Here is a 27,634-nt window from a genome sequence, read left to right as displayed (position 1 = left end):
GGATTCTCTGCCTCTAACCCTATTATGGGGGCTGAGTCACTGACTTGCTGTCGCTCTTCCATGCTGTCCCTAGGAGGGGTGCGTCACTTGAGTGGGTTGAGTCTGACATGATCTTCCTGTCCGGGTTGGCGCCCACCTCGGGTTCGTGCCGTGGGGGAGATCTTTGTGGGCTATACTCGTCCTTGTCTCAGGGTAGTAAGATGGTGGTCGAATATATCCCTCTAGTTGTGTGGGGGCTGTGCTTTGGCAAAGTGGGTGGGGTTATATCCTGCCTGGTTGGCCCTGTCCGGGGTGAAGTCGGACGGGGCCACAGTGTCTCCCGACACCTACAGTCTCAGCCTCCAGTAATTATGCTGCAATAGTTTATGTGTTGGGGGGCTAGGGTCAGTCTGTTATATCTGGAGGATTTATCTTGTCTTATCTGGTGTCCTGTGTGAATTTAAGTATGCTCCCTCTAATTCTCTCACTCTTTCTCTCTTTCTCTTCTCTCGGAGGACATGAGCTCTAGGACCATGTCTCAGGACTACCTGGCCTGATGACTCCTTGCTGTCCTCAGTCCACCTGGTCGAGCTGCTGCTCCAGTTTCAACTGTTGTGCCTGCGGCTATGGTACCCTGAACTGTTCACCGGACGTGCTACCTTGTCCCGGACCTGCTGTTTTCGACTCTCTCTCTCTACCACACTTACATAACAGTGAGTGTAAGAACATTCAAAGGGTCAAAGTTTCAATAAATGTATCTGCATCTTGTGAAGTGTTTGTGTGTGTGTTAAGGATACAGGCATCCTGGGTGTGTGTATCCTGTGTGTTCTTTTCTCTCCTTATCTCCTCACAGGTGGCAATCATCACTCCCCAATCAGTCACCAATCAATCGTCAATCAGAAGATACAACTCCTATTTCCATTACCCTATCACATCCACTTTCTCTTGGTTTAAAAACCCTGTCCCATGTTTCCTCTAGAGCTCAATCTCTCTGTCAATATCTCTATGTCATACAATTTCTTGGTAGTTCTCTTGTTTGTTTTAGCACCTCCATATCACTTTGTCCCCACCTGTGAGTATTGTTTTTGTTATGGTGTTTAATGGTGGGAAAAGGGGGAACCAAGACAAGTTGCCCATGGGCATACACTACCCGTAGGACTACTTTGTCTAAGAACACTAGGTAGAACTGGGCCCACTGTATTTTTGGTTAGTTAGCTATCTGTATAGTAGTAGGCTAGTCTAGCTTAGGGGTGTTTTTTAAAATATTAGTTTCTTTCCTTGGGTCCAGCTCAGCCCCTTTTCCTGCCCCCCCTTGACCGTGAGTTTTCAAATAAACCCTGAGTGTTTGACGGTAATTAAGTTGTCTGTGGTTTTTCGTTCGCACTTTTACTTTGTCACTATTATAATATGCATGAGCTATGTTACGGGTCTCGTTACCATCCCGCCTAGACTGCCGGGCCAAAGGGGATTCTTAACATAAGTGGGGGGTCGTCCGGGATCTGTCATAATTGACACCCTGCCGCTCATGCAGATTGTTATAGTGGTCTAGTTCAGTGTTGAGCGTCATAGCTGATGTAGAATTAGTGTTTGCTATTTGTTGGCTCTTGTGTAGTTGCTCAAAATGGCTACTTTTGATTTGAAATCCTTTTTGGATAACCCTGTGTGAGAGTTTTGACAAATGTCGTAGAGTTGATTTAATTACCTTGACTGACCATTATTCAGTATCGATTCCGCAGAGTGTTGTGAAGGCGGAGGTTAAAAAGCTGGTGTTAAATGTATTGTTGGAAGAGCAGGTGCTTGTGTCATCGCTGCCTGAGCCTACTACCCCTGTAGGGGATGTTGCTGCTCCTCTAAGCCCGTTGGTGTCTGAGGGCGAGGCTAAAGCTCAAGCCACATTGCCCAATTTTGATCCACTCTCCCCACAGTCAACCGGTGATGCCAAGAGGGATGTCCGTTCAATACAGTTTCAACTGGAGGCGGAAGAGTGAGCCCAAATTAGGCGAGAAAATCTCCAGTTGGATATGTGTAAAATTGAGGCAGACAGAGAACAGAGGCAGTTGGAGTTCAAAATGCGCCAGATGGAACTGGAGGCAGAGACAGCGAGGCTAGCCTCCGTTCCGGCTGTGACAATTAGTGAGTCATCCTCACCAGCTGGAGCTTCCAACACGTTTAACATTAGTAGGCAGATTGACTCTCTGAACAAAGGTACTAAGTCAGAGGTTGACTCCTATTTTTGTGTTTTTGAACGTAAAGCTGCAGCATTGAAATGGCCTGAAGAGGTATGGTGCCTATTACTTCAGTGTAAATTAACTGGTAAAGCCCAAGAGGTTTTGTCAGCACTACCGCTTGAAGACAGTTTGAATTATGAAGTGGTCAAAGCTACTGTTCCTCGTGCCTATGAGCTTGTGCCTGAGGCATACCGACCGAGATTTAGGTCTCATAGAAAGTATTTTAGTAAGACTTATGTGGAATTTGCTAGAGACAAGGGAAATCTATTTGATAAATGGCATGCTGCTAGTAAGGTAACTGATTTCAACTCTCTCCGGATTAATCTTGTTGGGAGAGTTTAAAAATTGCTTACCCGAACGCATTGTAGTTTACCTAAATGTCCAGAAAGTATCCTCCCTGTCAGAAGCGTCTGTTGGCAGACGAGTTTGTGTTGACGGCTCATACTGAGAGTAGAGCCACTGAGTTGCCTACTTGTAGCCCTAGTCGGCCAGTTGTATATCAAGCACGCCAGAAAAATGAGCGTCCCTGTTTCTATTGTCATAAGGTGGGACATATGATTAATGACTGCTTCCTGCTTAAACGCAAACAAGGGATGCCTATTCGTGCCAAGCAGGTGTTGGTCTAATTCGTACGGTTGAGAGGTCTGAAACTAAACAGGTGCCTCAGGGTAACTGTAGTTTGAAAGACCCAGTCCCCGACCACAGTTATGAACCATTCATTTTCAAGGGGTTTGTGTCCCTAACGAATGACGACGCGTCTAAGCGTACGGTTAAAATCCTTAGAGATACTGGTGCGGCGCAGTCGTTTATATTGTCTGATGTGTTGCCCTTATCCGACGATACATACTGTCGTCCCAGTGTGTTAGTTCAGGGTATTGAAATGGGTTTTGTCCCAGTGCCATTGCACTTTGTGAAAGTACACTCTGAGTTAATCAGTGGAATATTCAGAGTGGGGGTACGTTCTAAGTTGCCAGTAAAAGGTGTGACTTTTATAATGGGTAACGATATTGCTGGAGGAAAGGTACTACCCGTATTGGAAGTATTGGATAAAGGTGACCACCCTCTCTCCAATGAGCTGGCACAGAGTTATCCACATGTGTTCCCCGCTTGTGCTGTCAATCGTGCTCAGGCACGAGAAGAGGGTGACATGATAGATTTGTCGAACACTGTTCTGTTCAAAGAGGTTGATCAAGAGGATGGGTTGTGTGCTAACTCTGGGAAGCTGATCACCTCTGACAAACAGCCCACAGTTACCAGTCACTCGTGAGCAGCTGATTGCTAACCAAAAGGTTGACAACAAGCTTGCTAAATGTTTTTCTAGTGTTGTCTCATTGGAAGAGTTAAAGAAGAAGAACGTGGCTTACTTCATTGATGCCAATCTCCTCATGCGTAAATGGACATCCCATGATGACGCGGGCGGAGATTGGAATGCTGTTTACCAAATAGTGATTCCTACAGCCTTTCGACAAAATGTGTTATCCCTTGCTCATGATCACCAGTGGTCTGGTCATTTAGGAATCACAAAAACTTATGATCGGATCCTTCGACATTTCTTTTGGCCAGGTTTAAAACAAGATGTGGCTCAGTTCTGTCGGACATGCCACACATGTCAGATAACAGGAAAACAGAATCAGGTTATTCCTCCCGCTCCTCTTTGTCCAATATCTGTCATAGGTGAACCATTCGAACATGTGGTGGTTGATTGTGTTGGACCGTTACCGAAGACAAAATCGGGTAACCAGTTTCTGTTAACAATTATGTGTATGGCAACAAGATACCCCGAGGCCATTCCTCTGCGAAGGATTACTGCTCTGGTAGTGAGTAAGGCCTTAAATTAAATTCTTCACGACATTCGGGTTACCTAAGGTGGTACAAAGTGATCAAGGTACCAATTTCCTATCCAAGCTCTTCAAGCAGGTGTTAAAATCCTTAGCAATTACACACCGTGTGTCAAGCGCCTATCACCCAGAGTCTCAGGGTGCGCTTGAATGTTGGCATCAGACATTGAAGTCTATGCTACGTAAATATTGTTTGGATTCTGAGAAAGATTGGGATGAGGGAGTTCCTCTAGTTTTGTTTGCTGCTCGTGAAACTGTACAGGAGTCCCTAGGGTTCAGCCCGGCTGAACTAGTGCTTGGTCACACAGTGAGAGGACCAATGAAAGTCCTTAAAGAACAGTTTTTGTCCCAAGAGTTGTGTACAGGAGATGAGAATGTGTTGGACTATGTTAGTAGCTTTCGTGAGTGCCTACACCAAGCCTGTGCTCTCGCAAAGGAAGCTCTGTCTTCCTCACAGAGGAGTATGAAAAGACACTATGATAAAGAGGCTGTTTCTCATCCACTACAGCCAGGTGACCAAGTACTGGTGTTATTACCTGTTCCAGGATCTTCACTGTCAGCTCCTTTCTCTGGTCCTTATTTCATTGAATAGAAAATAAGTGAAACTGATAATGTACTTCAAACTCCTGAAAGAAAACGCCAATCTCGTGTGTGCCACATTAACATGTTGAAAGCATACCACACCCGACCCATCACACAGTTCAAAAACAGAGGAAGGTACTGCTGTCTCCTCTGCTCTACTGCTATGATAGTGGACTGTCATATTTATGATGGTGATGGAGATGGATTGGAGTTGTGCAAAACTCAGCAGCAGTGCATTAGATTGCCCAACTCAGAAATGCTGGAGTCTCTCCAGTCTGGTTCATTTAACGGACGGACAGGCTGACGATATTGTGAGGCTACTACACAGTTTTACGTTCCTACTCGCACAAATGTGTTTGAACATGACAATAATGTTGGAAATGCTGCCCCTATCAAGCAACACCCATATCGTGTCAATGCTTCTAAGCGGGAGATAATGAGGGATGAAGTGAGATATTTGTTGGAGAATGACCTGGCTACGTCAAGTTCCAGCCCTTGGAGTTCTCAGTGCATTCTGGTTCCTAAACCTGATGGCACGTCCAGGTTATGTACGGATTAGTGAAAGGTCAATTCTGTCACAATGCCAGATTCGTTCCCGTTACCCAGACTGGATGACTGTATCGACACTGTTGGAGCTGCTAATTATGTAACTAAGTTGGACCTCTTAAAAGGTTACTGGCAGGTTCCGTTAACCTCACGTCCTTCTGAGATTTCTGCCTTTGTGACCCCAGACAACTTCCTACAGTACTCAGTCATGGCTTTTTGGATGCGGAATGCACCAGCCACTTTCCAACGACTGGTTAACTCCGTATTAGCTGGCGTTCCCAATTGTAGTGCATACCTTGATGATCTAGAAATTTATTCGTCTGAGTTGTCAGATCATGTTGACTCTAAGGGTAGTATGTGAACGTTTGGCAGCTGCTTCTCTAACCCTGAACTTGGCAAAGTGCGAGTTTGGTAAGGCTACTGTTACCTATCTCGGTAAAGAGGTCGGCCATGGACAGGTACGCCCTGTTGATGCCAAGGTCTTGGCTATAACTGCATTCCCCGCACCTACCACCAGACGAGAGCTACGCCGCTTTTTGGGGATGGTTGGCTACTACCGTAGTTTCTGTAAGAACTTCTCTGCAGTAGTTGCTCCATTGACCGATTTGCTCAGTCCGGCAAGATCGTATGAGTGGTCCCCTGATTGTCAGGTAGCTTTTGAATCTGCTAAAGCACTCTTGTGTAATACCCCTGTACTTGCTGCTCCGGATTTTGAGCAACCGTTTAAACTTGAGGTAGATGCTAGCGCCAGAGGTGCTGGTGCTGCTCTATTGCAGCAGGACAAGAGTGGATCATCCCGTTTGTTATTTTTCACGAAAGTTTAACAAATGTCAGGCAAACTATGCAACCATAGAACAAGAAGCTCTTGCTTTGTTATGTCTGCAATACTTTGAAGTATATATTGGTTCCTGTGCCCTACCAGTAATCGTCTATACTGATCATAACCCCTTAGAGTTCTCCACCGGATGTACAACCACAACCAGCACCTGATGCGTTGGGTGCTGATTGTACAAAATTATAATTTGGAGATCCGCCACAAAAAGGGTTGTGAAATTGTGTTGGCAGATGCTTTGTCTCGTGTGTAATATAATGATTTTTGTATGATTCAAACAGTTTTAGAAACTTCAGAGTGTTTTCTATCCAAATCTATGAATAATATGCATATCTTATATTCTTGGCATGAGTAGCAGGAAGTTGAAATTGGTCACGCTATTTATCCAAAAGTGAAAATTCTGCCCCCTAGCTTCAAGGGGTTTTAAGGGTGGGAGTGTTACGGATACAGGTATCCTGGGTGTGTGTGTGTATCCTGTGTGTTCTTTTCTCTCCTTCTCTCCTCACAGGTGGCAATCATCACTCCCCAATCAGTCACCAATCAATCAGAAGACACACCTCCTATTTCCATTACCCTATCACATCCCCTTTCCCTTGGTTTAAAAACCCTGTCCTCATTTTTACTTTGTCACAATTATAATTTGCATGAGTTATGTTACGGGTCTCGTTACCATCACCCCTAGACTGCCGGGCCAAAGGGGATTCGTAACAGTGTGCAATAAAAAAGTGTGTATGTGTGTGTGTGCGAGGCTACAAATTCTAATGATAAAATGAAATCTAGTACTCTGGTACCCTGCAAATAATGAGCCTGTCTGTATTTACACCCAGAGTCAAATGTACACCACATGGAGTCTGTCACACATATTGTTAAAGGGAAATTTCACTCTTGCTCTCATGGTAAATAGTCATTAACAAAAATGTAAAATGTTTGTTTTTCAAAAATGTTTGTCATCATGGCTGTGTGGTTTTCTGTGTCTGTGCTAATTCCAAAGAAGCGTGAATATTTGTTCTCTTTCACAATTTTACTCACTAGAGATTTACCCCAATGCTGCCAGTGGCTTGCAGCTATAATGAATGATGCTTACAGTGACCAATGATTTTCAGAGGGATTTTCAAGCTGAAGAGATGACAGCTGAGAAGTGATGTGAAACCATAGTTTTTTTCCTTTATAACAAAATGGAAGGTTCTTGATTAGAGGTAACATAACATTAGCTAGCATGCTAGCCTAACTGGACTAGGTAAGTTAGCTAGCTAGCTAATTTTACAGTCCTGTATTAAACTCAAAGCCATCAGCTAAATCATATAGCTAGCTAGCTATCTTTTGGATACACACAGTCAATCAATTTCACCTATGCCATGGTAGTCACTAGTACCTTCAGCAGAGTAAAGACTGGTACCTTCAGCAGAGTAAACATGTTTGTTTGTTCTTTCGACCTTTGAATAAGGTTAGCTAACATAAGCTAGCTAACATGATCAAATAAGAGTAGCTTAATCTGGTAGCCATCTATTCCATCCTTGTCTAGAAAACACTGCTACTTAAAATAAAATTGTTGATATAACTAACTCACTCTGTTTGTTGGTAGCAATGATGTATGTGTATAAATAGTCTATGGATGGTTAGTTGGTTCTCAGTTGGTTGGTGCTAAGCTAGCCAGTTTAATAGAGATCAATACAATTCGTGGGGTGGTTGAATTGTGTATTGTTGTGTGTTTTGTTGTAGGTGGTACAGAATATGATTCCACACCAGCATGTGCTTCCAACTCCTTGCTATGTACAAGGTGAAGGTAAGTTTGAAAAAATATTTATAAGCTGATGGCTAAGAGAGAGCTCAATTTACAGTAAGCATGGCATAAACATGAATTGGGTAGTTTGTCTGGGTTTGTGTTATGGGGTTACAAGTGGTTAGATGTAGCCTGAGGACCACAGAGTACCTTCTTGACCATGTAATCAATTTAGTCTACCCCTTTTTCTCTTTTGACCCTTTCTCTTTGTAAAACTCAGTTTATCTGGAGTCTTTCCATAGTGTCCTGCTGAAAAATACCCAATATCGGCTGAATTTTGAGTACATGAGCATGAGGGAGGGGATACACCTTGCACAACAATAGAGCACAACAAGATTGTGGGATACAAACCAGCAAGGGACACTGAAAGGTATAAAATCAAGACTACAACAGTAATGACACAACCACCTCATTCTTCTCTCTGTAGATTCTCATTGACTCCAAGATGGCATAGCAGTTCAGACGTCTTTTGTCCTCGTCTTGTCGTGTCCCGTATATATATTTACAACTTTTTTCACATACATTTTTTTAAATTTTCCATCAACTCATCTTCAAAACACTCTCCTGCAACCCGCCTCACCAATTTATATTTATAAAAAAGTATTATTTACCTCAAATCTGTAATCCTCCAAGAAGCTAGCCAGAAACTCCAAGAAGCTAGCCAGAAACTAGCCAGAAGCTAGCCAGGAGCTAGCCAGAAGCTAGCGCAGAAGCTAATCCAGAAGCTAGTTCAGAAGCTAGTTCAGAAGCTAGTTAGCTTCTTTACTGGCAAATCGTTAGTATTCAGCTAACCACAGTTTGTGGTCATCAGCTATCCTTTAGCTCGAAAATCTATCACCAGTTTTGTACGGCGCAGCGCGGCTCGGAACGGAACATACCGGACCAATTTTTCTCTCCATGTCCCTGGATTTCAACCGCTAACTCTGGACATTCATACCTGGATCTCACAGCTAGCTAGCTGCTGTCCGTGTGACTATCGGCTTTCGTCGATTCCGGAGCATACATCAATTATTCCGGAGCTAGCCAGCTCCGTCAATCACTCCTGAGTTCCATCAATCACTCCTGGGCTGCAGTCACCTATCCGGACCCGTTTTACTGCCTACGCGGAGCCCCACCGGGCCTTCACAACTGGACTGCTGACGTTATCTACCCGAAGGAGTTATCCGGCTGGCTCCTCCGTCGCGACGTTACCTGAACGCCCATCTGCGGCCTGCTAACCGTTAGCTGTCTTATCGGCTGCTATCTGAATAGACAATCGGACAATTTATTTATTTATTATTATTATTATTATTATTATTATTATTGTTATTATGTTTTCTTCTTGGGCCTCTATAACTATATCTATTGTTTTTATTTTTGTTGTTGTTGTGTGATTTGGATTAATCCCCTCTACCACACGGAACCCCACTAATCTACTGACGGAACGTAAGAGGTGGCTAATAACAGACCTCCATCCTATGCTAGCTTGCTACCGATGGCCGGGCTAGCTGTCTAAATCGCCGTGACCCCCAACCAACCTCTCCACTCACCGGACCCTTTTGATCACTCAACTAAGCATGCCTCTCCTTAATGTCAATATGCCTTGTCCATTGCTGTTCTGGTTAGTATTTATTGGCTTACTTCACTGTAGAGCCTCTAGTCCTGCTCACTATACCTTATCCAACCTATTAGTTCCACCACCCACACATGCAATGACATCTCCTGGTTTCAATGATGTTTCTAGAGACAATATCTCTCCATCACTCAATACCTAGGTTTACCTCCACTGTATTCACATCCAAACCATACCTTTGTCTGTACATTATACCTTGATGCTATTTTATCGCCCCCAGAAACCTCCTTTTACTCTCTGTTCCAGACGTTCTAGACGACCAATTCTTATTGCTTTTAGCCGGCTTTTAGCCGAGTAGCCCTTATTCTACTCCTCCTATGTTCCTCTGGCGATGTAGAGGTGAATCCAGGCCCTGCAGTGCCTAGCTCCACTCCTATTCCCCAGGTGCTCTCTTTTGACGACTTCTGGAACCGTAATAGCCTTGGTTTCATGCATGTTAACATTAGAAGCCTCCTCCCTAAGTTTGTTCTATTCACTGCTTTAGCATACTCTGCCAACCCGGATGTTCTAACTGTGTCTGAATCCTGGCTTAGGAAGACCACCAAAAATTCTGAAATTTTAATTCCAAACTACAACATTTTCAGACAAGATAGAACTGCCAAAGGGGGCGGTGTTGCAATCTACTGCAAAGATAGCCTGCAGAGTTCTGTCCTACTATCCAGGTCTGTACCCAAACAATTTGAACTTCTACTTTTAAAAATCCACCTCTCTAAAAACAAGTATCTCACCGTTGCCGCCTGCTAAGACCACCCTCTGCCCCCAGCTGTGCTCTGGACACCATATGTGAACTGATTGCCCCCCATCTATCTTCAGAGCTCGTGCTGCTAGGCGACCTAAACTGGAACATGATTAACACCCCAGCCATCCTACAATCTAAACTTGATGCCCTCAATCTCACACAAATTATCAATGAACCTACCAGGTACCTCCCCAAAGCCTTAAACACGGGCACCCTCATAGATATCATCCTAACCAACTTGCCCTCTAAATACACCTCTGCTGTCTTCAACCAAGATCTCAGCGATCACTGCCTCATTGCCTGCATCCGTAATGGGTCAGCGGTCAAACGACCTCCACTCATCACTGTAAAACGCTCCCTGAAACACTTCAGCGAGCAGGCCTTTCTAATCGACCTGGCCGGGGTATCCTGGAATTGATCTCATCCCGTCAGAGGATGCCTGGATATTCTTTAAAAATGCCTTCCTAACCATCTTAAATAAACATGCCCCATTCAAGAAATTTAGAACCAGGAACAGATATAGCTCTTGGTTCTCCCCAGACCTGACTGCCCTTAACCAACACAAAAACATCCTATGGCGTTCTGCATTAGCATCGAACAGCCCCCGTGATATGCAGCTGTTCAGGGAAGCTAGAAACCATTATACATAGGCAGTTAGAAAAGCCAAAGCTAGCTTTTCAAGCAGAAATTTGCTTCCTGCAACACTAACTCAAAAAAGTTCTGGGACACTGTAAAGTCCATGGAGAATAAGAACACCTCCTCCCAGCTGCCCACTGCACTGAAGATAGGAAACACTGTCACCACTGATAAATCCACCATAATTGAGAATTTCAATAAGCATTTTTCTACGGCTAGCCATGCTTTCCCCCCGGCTACTCCTACCCCGGTTAACAGCACTGCACCCCCAACAGCAACTCGCCCAAGCCTTCCCCATTTCTCCTTCTCCCAAATCCGTTCAGCTGATGTTCTGAAAGAGCTGCAAAATCTGGACCCCTACAAATCAGCCGGGCTAGACAATCTGGACCCTTTCTTTCTAAAATTATCTGCCGAAATTGTTGCCACCCCTATTACTAGCCTGTTCAACCTCTCTTTTGTGTCGTCTGAGATTCCCAAAGATTGGAAAGCAGCTGCGGTCATCCCCCTCTTCAAAGGGGGGGGACACTCTTCACCCAAACTGCTACAGACCTATATCTATCCTACCATGCCTTTCTAAGGTCTTCGAAAGCCAAGTCAACAAACAGATTACCGACCATTTCGAATCTCACCATACCTTCTCTGCTATGCAATCTGGTTTCAGAGCTGGTCATGGGTGCACCTCAGCCACGCTCAAGGTCCTAAACGATATCTTAACCGCCACCGATAAGAAACATTACTGTGCAGCTGTATTCATTGATCTGGCCAAGGCTTTCGACTCTGTCAATCACCACATCCTCATCTGCAGACTCGACAGCCTTGGTTTCTCAAATGATTGCCTCGCCTGGTTCACCAACTACTTCTCTGATAGAGTTCAGTGTGTCAAATCGGAGGGTCTGCTGTCCGGACCTCTGGCAGTCTCTATGTGGGTGCCACAGGGTTCAATTCTTGGACCGACTCTCTTCTCTGTATACATCAATGAGGTCGCTCTTGCTGCTGGTGAGTCTCTGATCCACCTCTACGCAGACGACACCATTCTGTATACTTCTTGCCCTTCTTTGGACACTGTGTTGCTCTTAAATACAAGTAAAACTAAATGCATGCTCTTCAACCGATCGCTACCTGCACCTACCCGCCTGTCCAACCATCACTACTCTGGACGGCTCTGACTTAGAATACGTGGACAACTACAAATACTTAGGTGTCTGGTTAGACTGTAAACTCTCCTTCCAGACCCATATCAAACATCTCCAATCCAAAGTTAAATCTAGAATTGGCTTCCTATTCCGCAACAAAGCATCCTTCACTCATGCTGCCAAACATACCCTTGTAAAACTGACCATCCTACCAATCCTCGACTTTGGCGATGTCATTTACAAAATAGCCTCCAATACCCTACTCAACAAATTGGATGCAGTCTATCACAGTGCAATCCGTTTTGTCACCAAAGCCCCATATACTACCCACCATTGCGACCTGTACGCTCTCGTTGGCCTCGCTTCATACTCTGAAACTGGAAACACTTATCTCCCTCACTAGCTTTAAGCACCAACTGTCAGAGCAGCTCACAGATTACTGCACCTGTACATAGCCCACCTATAATTTAGCCCAAACAACTACCTCTTTCCCTACTGTATTTAATTAATTTATTTATTTTGCTCCTTTGCACCCCATTATTTTTATTTCTACTTTGCACATTCTTCCATTACAAATCTACCATTCCAGTGTTTTACTTGCTATATTGTATTTACTTTGCCACCATGGCCTTTTTTTGCCTTTTCCTCCCTTCTCACCTCATTTGCTCACTTCGTATATAGACTTGTTTATACTGTATTATTGACTGTATGTTTGTTTTACTCCATGTGTAACTCTGTGTCGTTGTATCTGTCGAACTGCTTTGCTTTATCTTGGCCAGGTCGCAATTGTAAATGAGAACTTGTTCTCAACTGGCCTACCTGGTTAAATAAAGGTGAAATAAAAATAAATAAATAAATAAAAACATAATACGAAGACATGTCTACAAAATGAGGAACGGGGTTTTGGTTGTGCAGCTTAGAGACAGTAAATGTATTGTGTGGGTATTGGATTGATTGAAAGGTACCATTTTTCCTCAATCTCCCATACGCTACAATACATGCTGTGTAAAAACCGCCCTCCAACGACTTCTCAGACCTTCTGCAGCACCCGAGCCCATTCACTTTGTTGACTTATCTTTCCTCTCAAATGCAGCTCCCAATGGACAAAGGACAATGCCAAAGGACTAGTAAGCCTTTCCCCCTCTGAGGGGCCAACATTTCTCTCTGTTACAGTATCCAGAGGACTGACTACTGAATGAGTGACAGAATAATGCTACACTATCCATGTCTGGTATCTATCTGAAACGTGTTCACTGAGGATAACTCTGATTCTATCTATAGGTATGTATAATCTCTGTGGTTACTTGTATCTGAACTCTGAATTACTGTTTGCAAAAAGGCTTTATGGTATTCTCAGGAATCCTGTCTTATTTACATTGGTCTCATCCCCCACACAATCTTTAAATGCTGTGACACCCTGTGGAGATTGGGCCTGGGATTATTTAGGTTACTGTAAACGTGGTATCAATTGATTGGTTTTGGGTTGAAAGGTTACACCTTCAGATGTTATAAATGGAATTAAATGAATGCCTTTATTCTCTTTCTTATCCTGTATCCAGTCCATGGAGGAAGGTTGTATGATCAATGTATGATCAATTTTAAATTCTTAGGCTTCTAGGCCTCTCAACTATGGAGAGGCGACTTCGGGATGCTGGCCTTCTCGGCAGAGTTGCAAAGGAAAAGCCACATCTAAGACTGACAAACAAAAATAAATTATTAAGATGGGCAAAAGAACACAGCAACTGGACAGAGGAAATCTGCCTAGAAGGCCAGCATCCAGAAGTCTCCTCTTCACTGTTGACGTTGAGGCTGGTGTTCTTCTGTAAACAAAATAACATAATTCAAATTAACACAGTAGTAAACACAATGTACTAATTGAAACAGGAGTAAACACAAAAAGGTGCTAATTGACACAGGGGTAAACACAAAAAGGTATTAATTGACACAGGAGTTAGCACAAAAAGGTACTAATTGACAGACACAACCCTTTTTGAAAACCTCAGCTCTTCTGAAGCTCAAGAAAATATATAGAGCAGGCCTCCGATTCAGAAGCAATAAAGGTGCTAATTGACACAGGAGTAAACACAAAAAGGTGCTAATGGGCACAGGAGTAAACGCAAAAAGGTGCTAATTGACACAGGAGTAAACACAAAAAGGTATTAATTGACACAGGAATTAGCGCAAAAAGGTACTAATTGACAGACATCCCTTTTTGTAAACCTCAGCTCTTCTGAAGCTCAAGAAAATATATAGAGCAGGCCTCCGATTCAGAAGCAATAATTTCAAGGTAAGCTACAGTATATGACTTGCAAATGTTATTGTTATTGTTTTACAGCAGCTGTTAAATGGCTGTCAACTATTTGATCACTGTGTTAACCGGTAGGCATGTGTAACCTGTGCTGTTCCATGTAGAGGAGATTGGTGTTTTCATGTTATATTTGCCATCATGTGGTGCGATTGAGTTTTGGGTGAGTAAAATGTGTGACTATTCAGCTCAATCAGCCTGCAGTGTTATATTACCATGTAAGGAATATGATCTTTGGCCTAACATACTGTATGTTTTTCTGCAAAGGGACCAGGACGACTGATCCGTGTAAAGGAAAGAATGAATGGGGCCATGTATCGTGAGATTTTGAGTGAACCTCCTTCCAACAGCAAGGGCATTGAAGATGAAACCTGGCTGGGTCTTTCAGCATGACAATGATCCCAAACACACCGCACGGGCAACGAAGGAGTGGCTTTGTAAGAAGCATTTCAAGGTCCTGGAGTGGCCTAGCCAGTCTCTAGATCTCAACCCCATAGAAAATCTTTGGAGGGAGTTGAAAGTCCATGTTGCCCAGCAACAGCCCCAAAACATCACTGCTCTAGAGGAGATCTGCATGGAGGAATGGGCCAAAATACCAGCAACGGTATGTTAAAACCTTGTGAAGACTTACAGAAAACGTTTGACCTCTGTCATTGCCAACAAAGGGTATATAACAAAGTATTGAGATACACTTTTGTTATTGACCAAATACTTATTTTCCACCATAATTTGCAAATAAATAAATAAATTAAAATAAATAAATTAAAAATCCTACAATGTGATTTTCTGGATTTTCATTTTCATTTTTTTTCTCATTTTGTCTGTCATAGTTGAAGTGTATCTATGATGAAAATTACAGGCCTCTCTCATCTTTTTAAGTGGGAGAACTTGCACAATTGGTGGCTGACTAAATACTTTTTTGCCCCACTGTATATATATATATATATATATATACATGTGCCATGACTCTCCTTGGGGGAGTATCATAGGCACCCCATCTCCCTCTCTCTCTCAATGCTTGCACGAGATGCACGAGATGCTAAGCTAACAAAGGGAAAGCAGCCATTCTGTTCTCCTGTGTCTCGTTGAAATTCCTTCGTCAGAAGTCCCGCGCTTCGTACTTCCGTTTGATTTCAGCTTTCTGCAATCAGTGACCCCTGGGGGTGAAGAATCGCCAGTACATTTTTTTAAAAATTATTATTTTAGTGACACCCAAACGTGTATCACGTTTAACAAGTGGTTACTTATGATATCTCAACTAATTGGATATCGATGTCTTATTCAATTTAACTAAGAAGTTAAAGTTGCCAAACAAATCTTTTCAGGTGGATCTTTTAGATTATATCCAAAGTGTTTAAAGTTGAATTCCCAAATAGCTTATACAGGTTTAATTTATCATTAACATTGATTAATCAGTCAAATTTGCTTTTGCAAAGCTCATTCAGGGCTACCCAGTACTGAAGGAAGTCCCACCTTTGCAGAAATCCCATGTGGCTTTGGCCTTAGGGATAAGTGAACCTAGTGTTGAATGTACCACAACATTTGCTCTGCTGGTTACACTTATGATAATACAGACAATCTCAATTGATTGGATATCATCGTCTCATTCAAATCAATAACTTAATTGTCGAGCATACCTTTTCAGGTTCTTCCAATTAAATGAGACATGCTAAACTTTCCCATATTGACCTAAACGAACCAACTTTTCAGTTGAATTCCCAGTTGCCTATACAGGCATGATTAATCATTATCATTATTTAATCATTTTTAATTGATTAATCAAGTCTTCTGCAAACTCATTCATGTCCAACTCCCACATTACTGATACAGTACTGATGGTTCATTAACGTCCATAAATAGATTACAATCACCTTTGCAGCTTCCAACGTATTCCAAAACCAAACTTTGGAAAAATAGGGAAAAAAAAGTTCTCCTCTCAAGTGTTCTAATAATGTGCAAGCTATCAGAAGGAGTGGTCCCCACTCTCCCGCTAATTAGTGAACCCTCACCCATAAAAGGATTGATCTCTGACCTCAGCAGCGATACCAACCCTAACTATGCCATTAGAGGAAAAACAGTGGAAATCGTGACAAATGTTCTCCAAAATCAACCTTCGGGCTCAGGCCTTGTAAAGGTTCTCTTCAGTTTAGCCCTGATTCTCTTGCCACCGAAGATTGGCATCGGTCCAATAACTCAGTGCACAGCTGAAGCACGAGCAGGAAACGGTAGACATAAAGGGACAGGTGGAGAGAACCGGGAAATGAATGACAAAAGCAGAAAAGGAGAATATTCTGATAGCTATGGAACTGCATTTGAAAACTGGACAATTAAATGTAATTGCAGAAACTTATGACGACGAACGAGCACAAACTCAACAAATACTCTTCTACAGGAACAAAATCATCTTAGCCAAAACTAAATACAACAATGTCCACCCCAAACTAGATAAATCTGACGAGTTATCTACAAACAGAATCGCGCAATTTGATGACATGAATGCAGTTTTGTACTCAAAGTAACAAGGTTCTACTCCAAATGCTGTAGACTAAAGACTTTCAGTTAATGAACACAATGACTAAGTTGGATAACAAATCAGCAGAACTCATTGAAGTCGCTGACCAAATGAATGAAGAGAGACCTCAGGTGACGAAGATGGAAATAGTGATTTCTAAGCAAGCGGAGGAAACCTCATCACTGAATCTCTCACTCCGTACTCAAGACCTCTAGCTGCAAACCATGACCGATAAGTTTGAGACCGAAAGGAGCAAGTGCAACACTCACATGTCTAAAATCAGTACTCTAAGCACTCAAGTGGACTCTGTAATGCAGCAGAATACCACCCTTAGGTCAAATCTGGTGGAATTCCAGAACGGTCACGCGCTACAGTGTGACCACCCAACCAAGCAACCGGAGCCCAGTACTCAAAGGAGTGAAGAAGATAGAAGGTTTCAGAGTTTGCCTCCCTCATGTGTCCCTCAGTCTTCTCCTCTTGGCCATTTGGCACTGAGGAATATGGCGCCTCTTCGCCCAACAAAGCCAAAGCTTGGCTTCTTCTCTTGGCCAACCCTCTCCGCCCGCTTGGCACGGAACACCTTGACAAACTTGTCAAGAATTTCCCTACCTTGGACCCCGTTTCAGGTCAGCCAAACGATACTGAGACGTTCCTAGCTGACATGGAGGATGCATTGGGTGGCTACCCGAACGCTACGGGTTCTGACAGGGTTTATGAACATCAAATAGACATGACGAGGTTCATTCGTTCACAATAGCAACACTTGCTTAACGACGACGCTAAACTTGCCACAGCTTTGAAATTAGAATTCAGTGCTTCTGCGACTTGCAAACACGATAGCTCACTGGCTAACAATGTCAAACAAGCTCAGAATGAACACCCACAAGCTTACTATCATAGGCTTCGTTCAGCTTACTTTGGCCTACTCAATGAAACAGGAATGGAAGGGTAGTTGTCATTCAAACAAATGTTTCTGTCGCACATGTATCCCACCTTCACTACCTACTTGGGCCCTACAGCCTACTTTGGCTTGCCTATCTTACAACTCAGAGAGCTTGCAAGCACAGCTTCTGAGGCATCAAAAGCTCGCAAATCTAAGAGCCCTGACCACTCAATTTTGAAGTTTTGACCAGGAGCACTCACTCCAGTTAGAGGTTGCATTATCAGGTATTAGAGCATTGAGAGATGACGTACAACAACGGTTTCTACCACAAAACCACAAATCCAATAACCCTGTGGTTGAAATAACTATAAAGTACGTTGTCATCGAAATGACTACCGCTACAATCGACCTGTTCGTTATGTTCCTGCACCCAACCCACAAAAGTGTCAGAGCACAAGGGTAACAAAGGGTTAACAAAGGACGATCAAAAGGTAGACCAATATTCTCTAGAAGTTCCACCTTGTGAAGAAGTAAAGCGAGAACATTTTGATAAAAAGGTAAAAGATAAGTCACAAGGACTAGATGGGGAATTTCCGGACACCAGGTCCGCAGAAATTAACACCCTTAGCAAAGAAGTTAAAAATCTAATTTCTCCCACTCTCACTTGAGAGCCTTTTCAGGGCCCGCTCGATCAAGAAACAAGCGCACAGACTTTGCCTATACTCTAATACAAAGGTTGCGAAGAGAAAAGTCAAAAGCTTCACTAAAGCCAAGTCCACTCAAAATCCAAAAAGTCGATCTACCTTGTCGATCTACCTTGAACAGAAATGGCACATCACGTCGTTGCAAACGACCACTCCACTTTGCGGGGAAAATGTCCACTAAACGTAACTCTAAACGGCCATATCTGGAAACAGTCCTGGAGGACTGCTTAACTTGTCATGCGCTAATTGATTTGGGCGCGACAATATAGCTCATCTCTCAGACATTGTTCAATGATCTCAAAAGGGCTTTGAAGCAAACTAAACATTGGTTAAAAGTGAAACAATGCAACACTACACTTCGAGGTTTCACTCAGACTACTTCGTCTCTCACATTGAGAGTCATGCTGAAACTACTCTTCCAGGACGTATCACTTGATGGATCGGTAACTCCCACTGAGAGATTGGAAAACAAACCATGTATGGTCACAGGTCACAGTGCCTTCTCCACTGACCACACTGTCTTCTCCTAATGCTAGCTGCAACGCAGTCAGATACCCATGAGGAGTATCTGTCGAAAGCACCCCTTGGGAAAAAGATGTTTCGATACCTCTTGGTGCAGAATCCGATCCAAGGAGATATTACGATATCTCGACACATTTCATCAGCAAACCTGATCGACCATTATTGTCATGATTTCGAGCCAGCAGTCTCTGTGAATTATCAACTTCCCTTCTCCTTGATGTCTTGCAATACTGTATATATTTTGTTTATGCTTTCATTCTTTTTCGTTTCAGTTCCTTTGACACTTAGGAAATGATAGAGCCATAAACAAAGTCTGCATACAACCATCACTTAGTGCCACAACGCCGCTCATTTGGGAATACATTTAATTATATATTTTGTGAGTGTGTGTGCGTTGTTAACATCTGCCTAAGTTACTGCCATATCTTCCAGTCTGGACGACCAGACAACGGGTCCAGAACGGCGACCCCAACCAGGACATCCCCTGGCCATTCCTGTGGTACTTTGCAGCTTCCAGAAAACCTACCAAGGTAAACCACCACAGGGGGACCGCAATGGTGATCACCAACTGGACATCCACTGCCCATACTTGTGGTTGACTGCTCCGCTTTCAGAGAGCTGACCAAAGTCAACTACCAGAGGGGGACCGCAACGATGATCCACAACCTGGACATCACCGTGGAAATGTTTATGTTGGTTGGCAACTTGCAGTATAATCACAAGATTCAACCAACAGGGGGGACTGTCATGTCTGTCCTTGGGGGAGTATCATAGGTGCCCACCCCTCTCTCTCTCTCTCTCGCTCCACAGTTTTATGACTTAACGACAGGTCATAAATTCCTGGAAGGGATCCTCTCCCGCTTTGTACATGCAGTATTGAGGGAGAGTGAACAAAGAGCTTCTCTTGTCAAAACTCCTTATCTCCAAAATTGGAGAATTAAACAATATTTATATTTTTGAGAATGTGGAAACGGTCCGTGGTAATTTAAAGAACAATCCTGTCCAAGTTGTTTCATTTTGTGACATCAGGAAGGACGGTAGCACAGAATAACGGTATCTTTGGAAGTGTACATTTCTCAGTTATTAGTTTTCTACCTGAATGTTGTGTAAAATATATGAAACTATTTGTGAGAAGATGTAATGTCATCTTGGCCTTCTAAACAAGATACATGTTTAGTTATAAAGTTGTAAATAGTCAGTGGCCACACACCTGTGAGCCTAGGCATTACGTCGGCGTCATGGAACCACCCCTTCTTCCACAGAGTATGAAACGCACTCCTGACGAAATTCACATCACAGAAAAAACATTGTAGACCACCACAAGTCTGGTTCATCATTGGGAGCTTTGGGAGCAAATCCAAACACCTGATAGTGCCACGTTCATCTGTACAAACAATAGTACGCAAGTAGAAACACCATGGGACCACGCAGCCGTCATACCGCTCAGGAAGGAGACACGTTCTGTCTCCTAGAGATGAACGTATTTTGGTGCGAAAAGTGCAAATCAGTCCCAGAACAACAGCAAAGGACCTTGTGAAGATGCTAGTGGAAAAGGAGGAAACGGGTACAAAAGTATCTATATCCACAGTGAAACAAGTCCTGTATCGACATAACCTGAAAGGCTGCTCAGCAAGGAAGAAGCCACTGCTCCAAAACCGCCATAAAAAAGCCAGACTACGGATCACAACTGCACATGGGGACAAAGATCATACTTTTTGGAGAAATGTCCTCTTGTCGGTTGAAACAAAAACAGAACTGTTTGGCCAGAATGACCATCGTTATGTTTGGAGGAAAAAAGGAAGGCTTGCAAGCCGAAGAACACCATCCCAACTGTGATGGCAGCATCATGGCAGCATCATGTTGTGGGGGTGCTTTGCTGTTGTGGCACCTCCAACTTCTAAGCCACTAGAATTGTGATACAGTGAATTATAAGTGAAATAATCTGTCTGTAAACAGTTGTTGGAAAAAGTACTTGTGTAATGCACAAATAAATGTCCTAACCGACTTGCCAAAACTATAGTTTGCTAACAAGAAATTTGTGGAGTGGATGAAAAACGAGTTTTAAATGACTCCAACCTAAGTGTATGTAAACTTCCGACTTCAACTCTATCTATTAGTACTTCACTTTACCAAGCAGTGAGGCTGCACGAGGTGAGATGTAATATTTGTGTTTCTTTGTGCAATTTCCAGCTATGAAACAAAACAGCAGAAATACTTTAAAAACAGCTACTGCAGAATTTTCTTACTTGACTTTTGACCATTTTTATTTGCAAATGTGAATGTAGTTGATGTTCTTACCCACCAATACCTACATCGACCTACATTTGTTGGGTGGCTGGTGTTCATTTTATTCCCTGGATGCCCAGCCTACTCCACTAGATCTTCTCACCAATGCTGTACATCTCTGGTCTCACCTGATTTGTGTCACCCCAGCCAGAAGGCACCAGCTATCTCTGCTAGCCCATCTCGCCACTCCCAAGTGGCTGCCTACAGCGACAACAAGGCCAAGCCATAAGCAATCCCTTTTCACCGGGGAGATCCCAAAGCCATACTTTTTTTCATTCTACACCAGGTCCCTTGGCAGAGAGGGCCCCACTAGCACGTCCACCACCCACCAGCAACAAACACCAGACTGCCGACGATGACGTTACGCCCCCATAATCCCATTCGCTGTGACATTACTTACCGGTCTCAAGATGGCAGAGCGCCTGCTCCCCCAGCTCCCGCTACTGGCCCATTGATGGAGGTTCATGTCCTGCCACTTCCTGCTCCCCCTGCTGGCCAGGAGCTCACCGACAACACATTTGTGTCTATGTTTTCCCCATCCCTGCTCCCTCTCCATGTTATCTTCTCTGTTGTCCATGTTCTCATCCCTGTGCCTGCAGACCAACCACAAACAAATAGTCCCTCCCCCAATTATCCCATCTATCAATCTTCTTTCTGATATATTGGGTACAACAGCAGCCCCCCCTCCATCTCCTGCCTCATCACAGCTATGGATTGCTGCTCTCTGCTCCAAAGCCCTCTATTTCCCCCTGCCGGAAGGCCACTCTCTCCTTCTTTTTATCTGAACACAAATACTCTTCCCATATCCCCTGTCTCCCTCCTCGACACAGTCTTCTGGCGGTGCTCCCTCCGCTGGCCCGGAGGTCCTTTCCTGCTGCCTCATCCGGCTCTTCTCCCCCTGCTGGCCCCGAGGTCTGTTCATGCTGCTTCTTCAGCCACTGTCCCACTTGCTGGCCCGGTGGTAACAGGCTTCTTGTCCTCGTGCCCGCAGTCCACAATTCCATCCCTCTTCACCCCCATCACCTGTGCTCCACTGACAGATCGTCCAGGACTCAGCCGCAAGAGCCTTCGACCTGGCCACGTGAGTCTTCGTTCCAGCCTTCGACCCGGCCTCATCAGACTTCGACCCGCCTTCGACACAGTCTCGTCCAACTCCCAACTTCTTCCTCATTATTCACTGAAGCCTGTTGACCCAGTTCACATAAAATGAGCGACGACGTGTCTCTCCATTCCACCATCACCATCCCTCAGCCTTCGGACGGCCTCATACCGACAGTACGGATTTTTGGGGTATGGATTTTTGATCTTCAGCAACAATACCTCCCGGATCCCTACCTACCTCCACCACATGAGCACCGGTCTACTGTACCAGTCTCCCAGCAATCTTACGCCTTGGCCTGGTTCACAAGCAACCTAAATGTTCTACATACTGAACATCCACGTTATTGATCAAAAGTCTCCATGCCACCTTTCTCCACCCAACGAAATACAACTCAAGTCACCTTCAAGGAACCATCTAGCCTATATGGTCTATGTGTTCAAACTCACCAGCTGAAGAAGAATGGGTTCCCCGGTCAATCGAAGTGTGTCTCAAGGTTTCTTCCTTACTGCGAGTTTTTACTTGTCATGCTGTCTCTCTAGAATTCCTCCTTCAAATCCTGTTCCTCACAAGCTTTCTTCCTTCCAGGTAGTTTTCCTTGGTCATACTGACTCTAGGTTCTCCCCGCCGCATATAGTTCCTCACAAGTTTTCTCCCTTCTAGGGAGTTTTCCTTGCCCATGCACCTACCCGGCATCTCCCCCTTCAAGCACAGTTCCTCACAAGGTTTCTTCCTTCCAGGGAGTTTTCCATGGTCATACTGACTCCACGTTCTCCCCTGTCACATTTAGTTCTTGAATAGGTTTCTCCCTTCTAGGGAGTTTTTCTTGCCAAGGCAAGCTATCTGGCATCACCCTCATTGAGTCTAGTTACTTAAAAGTTTCTTCCTTCCAGGGAGTTTCCTTGCTAATGCTGGTTCTCTATCTCTATAGAATACCAAACTTCAACTGATACTGAATTATCACCACTTCCAAGTCATTCGATTCTGCCCGTCACCCTGGCATCTTTGACATCATCATCCAATCTCAAGACTCCCTTATCTTCACCTTTAAATGAATCAAGAGCAGCTCGCCAAATCCACCCGGTCTTTCTGTATCGCCTCCCATCCTTCATCAGCCTCTACGAACCTCTAACTACCTCATCAACCTCCAGCTTTCACAGAATGCAGCCCCTCTTCATCACAGAAACTGGTCACGTAACTTACTGCCAATGGTTCCATCTTTATCTTCACCACACCCTCACCAAATCCGCCAATAGCTGCCTGATCACTCAGCTAATCTCCCAGGCCGCTGGTGCTGCCAGGCTTACCACAGCTACATCTGATCAAACCCACAAGATTTCCTTCAAGCCCACACTACCCTCTGTTCCGGAATTATCATCCGGTAGTCCTGACCTTTTGGGGTCTGCACTGTACAATCAGTTGCCTCAAATAGGACTCCTTCACCAAACACCCAGAGTCATTCTCCACCTGATCCTGTCACTCCTCCATGACCACTCCACCATGACTTGAATCACTGTGCCACTCCAACATCAAGAGCAGCCCTCTCCTTCAGAACTTCAGACAATCACATCCCTCCACCAATGAGCACCCACTCTTTGTTGTCCTACTAACAACCATGTCCTCCACCAAGAGCACCACGCTTTTCATAAACTACACCACTCCACCAAGAGCGCCTGCTCTTCATCGTCCTATGGACAACCACACCCTTCTACCAAGAACTTCCACTCTTCATAGTCTTACGGACGATCCCGCCCCTACACCAAGAGCACCCGCTCTTCATCATCCTTCGGACAACCGCTCCCCTTCTCCTAGTGAACTGACAGTTAATACAGTTATTTTATTCTGATCATAGAACTCTGAACACTTCAGTGTATCTTACCTGGTAAAATAAGGCTATTATAAAAATGTAATAAGAAATCTACATCTTGACTATTACTACTGTGTCCATATGGCCTATTCCTATACTATATTCAAATGCCAGTAAGCAAGGAAAAGTTTGGCACAACAACACAGTTTATGTCAGTAGAAAACTACTGTAACTAACCAGCAAACTACTGCACCTAGCCAGCAAGCTAGCTAGCAAAGCTATTGGAATGCAAAACGGGTTAATATAACCATTCATACAACTCTAACATAACACATTTATTTTCTTCTAAATATTAGTTAGCTGGCTAGCATTTATGAGGCCAGCAAATAATGTCTCTCACATGCTAGGTATGTATGTCTTCCAACTTACAAAACGTGCCTCTCGCTTCCAAATCAAAGGTTTTCGAGAGGCTTGTGGGTGGAATGTTGATGTTGCCCACTGTATGCGCTTTCAGTACCTTGATTGATCCATTCAATATATTTTCAATTGGCGCTGATGAAAATGTAATCTAAAGTGCATTATATTGGCTTGAAAAGGTGGTGAATGCATATTCAATAGGAGTGTGTGCAGTCATTTAGTTATTGAGCCTGTTTTAGGTGATTTCATGGGGCTACAGATGACAAACAATATATTTCCCTTCCATTTGGGACATTTATTGTACTGAACAACAACATTTGCCTTGAAGTAGCTTAGTTTATAAAAGTTTGCGCTCTCTCTTCAGCCAGTACTGACATCATTCACGAGGCAAGAGGGAGGCAGCCCAGAGTCAATTTTGCTGAGGCAATAGATCATCTTTGGGAGAGACGTGAGAGAGAGACTGATTAAGTGAATGAATAAAGTTTAGGTGGAAATCAGCTTTGAAGTCAGCATATATATATATATATATACCAGATTTTAGCTAGCATTGTTAGGCATTTTTGACAAACTTTGCTTGCGATGGCAAAATTGCCATCTGTTTAAAGTACATTTGAAGACATTGATTCCTACTAGTTATTTAGCTGTGTTTCAAGGTAGAGAAATACATGGCCTGAGAGATTTGTGAGCAGTCCATCGCAGTCTCCATGACCAACCATGACGGTAAAATGATTAATGTGGCAGACATGCGACTGATCACCAAAGCACACATGCAGAAATGGTGTAGGTTTGATCTGCTCATTGGTGGGAGCCCAAACAATGACCTGTCCATTGTGAATCCATTGCGGAAGGGATTGTTTGAAATCAAATCAAATCAAATCAAATCTTATTTGTCACATACACATGGTTAGCAGATGTTAATGCGAGTGTAGCGAAATGCTTGTGCTTCTAGTTCCGACAATGCAGTAATAACCAACAAGTAATCTAACTAACAATTCCAAAACTACTGTCTTATACACAGTGTAAGGGGATAAAGAATACGTACATAAGGATATATGAATGAGTGATGGTACAGAGCAGCATAGGCAAGATACAGTAGCTGATATTGAGTACAGTATATACATATGAGATGAGTATGTAAACAAAGTGGCATAGTTAAAGTGGCTAGTGATACATGTATTACATAAGGATGCAGTCGATGATATAGAGTACAGTATATACGTATGCATATGAGATGAATAATGTAGGGTATGTAAACATTATATAAGGTAGCATTGTTTAAAGTGGCTAGTGATATATTTACATCATTTCCCATCAATTCCCATTATTAAAGTGGCTGGAGTTGAGTCAGTGTCAGTGTCAGTGTGTTGGCAGCAGCCACTCAATGTTAGTGGTGGCTGTTTAACAGTCTGATGGCTTTGAGATAGAAGCTGTTTTTCAGTCTCTCGGTCCCAGCTTTGATGCATTTGTACTGACCTCGCCTTCTGGATGATAGCGGGGTGAACAGGCAGTGGCTCGGGTGGTTGATGTCCTTGATGATCTTTATGGCCTTCCTGTAACATCGGGTGGTGTAGGTGTCCTGGAGGGCAGGTAGTTTGCCCCCGGTGATGCGTTGTGCAGACCTCACTACCCTCTGGAGAGCCTTACGGTTGAGGGCGGAGCAATTTCCGTACCAGGCGGTGATACAGCCCGCCAGGATGCTCTCGATTGTGCATCTGTAGAAGTTTGTGAGTGCTTTTGGTGACAAGCCAAATTTCTTCAGCCTCCTGAGGTTGAAGAGGCGCTGCTGCGCCTTCTTCACGATGCTGTCTGTGTGAGTGGACCAATTCAGTTTGTCTGTGATGTGTATACCGAGGAACTTAAAACTTGCTACCCTCTCCACTACTGTTCCATCGATGTGGATAGGGGGGTGTTCCCTCTGCTGTTTCCTGAAGTCCACAATCATCTCCTTAGTTTTGTTGACGTTGAGTGTGAGGTTGTTTTCCTGACACCACACTCCGAGGGCCCTCACCTCCTCCCTGTAGGCCGTCTCGTCGTTGTTGGTAATCAAGCCTTGAAGGGACGGGACAGCTGTTTGTTTTGTACTATCGGCTGCTGCACATCATGAAGCCCAAGGAGGAGGACCTGCGGCTGTTCTTCTGGCTCTTTGAGAACACAGAGTTCACGAAGAACCATGTTAAGGCCGACTTCTGCCGCTTCTTAGAGTGTAACCCAGTTGTGGTGGATGCAGTGAAAGTGAGCCAACAGAGCATGCTACTTCTGGGGGAACATCCTTTAGATCAATAGGCCCATCACAAAGGATTGCAACCTTCAGGATTGCATAGGGATTAGAAGAGTAGCTAAATTCGCCAATGTTCGGACTGTCAACACAAACCAAAACTCAGTCAAGCAGAGCTCCTTGTCTCAGAGAAAGGCTTGGATGACAACTTGTGGATTACAGAATTAGATAAGATTTTAAATTTACCAAAACACTACACGGACGTGAAGAACATGAATCTCCAGCAAAGGCAGAAGGGGCTAGGGAAATCCTGTGTTTCACCACCTCTTTGCTTCTATTTATCCTACAAACAGCTTTCCCCCTTCCCTTCCCAGCCACCAAGAAGTTTAGCAACAGCCACAGAGATGGGGGAGGGGTCAATGGGAGCTCCTCTGTGTTGTAGCCCTATTGAGTCACACAATAATGTGAATCTCTATAGCAAAAATAGTCAACATAGGAAGAAATAAAGACAACATTAGTTTTATTTCAATTAAATGATGACAATGCCAAGTGAGGTGTTGATAATGTGGATGCCCATCATAAAAAAAAAAGGTTTTGAGTGTGCAGGTCACCACATCGCTGCAAGCAGGAGTGAGTCCCGTTGTCATCCATACATGTATAGTTCTTGCTCCTCTATATATGTATATATATATATATATATATATATATATGTGTGTGTGTGTACAGTATATCACAAAAGTGAGTACACCCCTCACATTTTTGAGTATATCTTTTCATGTTTATTTTATTTTTTTATTTTTTTATTTTACCTTTATTTAACCAGGTAGGCAAGTTGAGAACAAGTTCTCATTTACAATTGCGACCTGGCCAAGATAAAGCAAAGCAGTTCGACACATACAACGACACAGAGTTACACATGGAGTAAAACAAACATACAGTCAATAACACAGTATAAACAAGTCTATATACAATGTGAGCA

General features: G+C 43.7%; 1 pseudogene; it reads left to right on the top strand.

Moving 5' to 3' along the window:
- The first annotated feature begins 3,201 nt into the window (after positions 1 to 3,201).
- On the top strand, positions 3,202 to 27,097 carry LOC112227593 (annotated as a pseudogene).
- The last annotated feature ends 537 nt before the right edge of the window (positions 27,098 to 27,634 follow it).

The sequence above is a fragment of the Oncorhynchus tshawytscha genome, linkage group LG29, assembly GCF_018296145.1.
Source record: "Oncorhynchus tshawytscha isolate Ot180627B linkage group LG29, Otsh_v2.0, whole genome shotgun sequence".
In the NCBI taxonomy this organism is placed as follows: Eukaryota; Metazoa; Chordata; class Actinopteri; order Salmoniformes; family Salmonidae; genus Oncorhynchus; species Oncorhynchus tshawytscha.
Note: the sequence above shows the minus strand (reverse complement) of the source record. Positions and strands in the feature narration are given on the sequence as shown.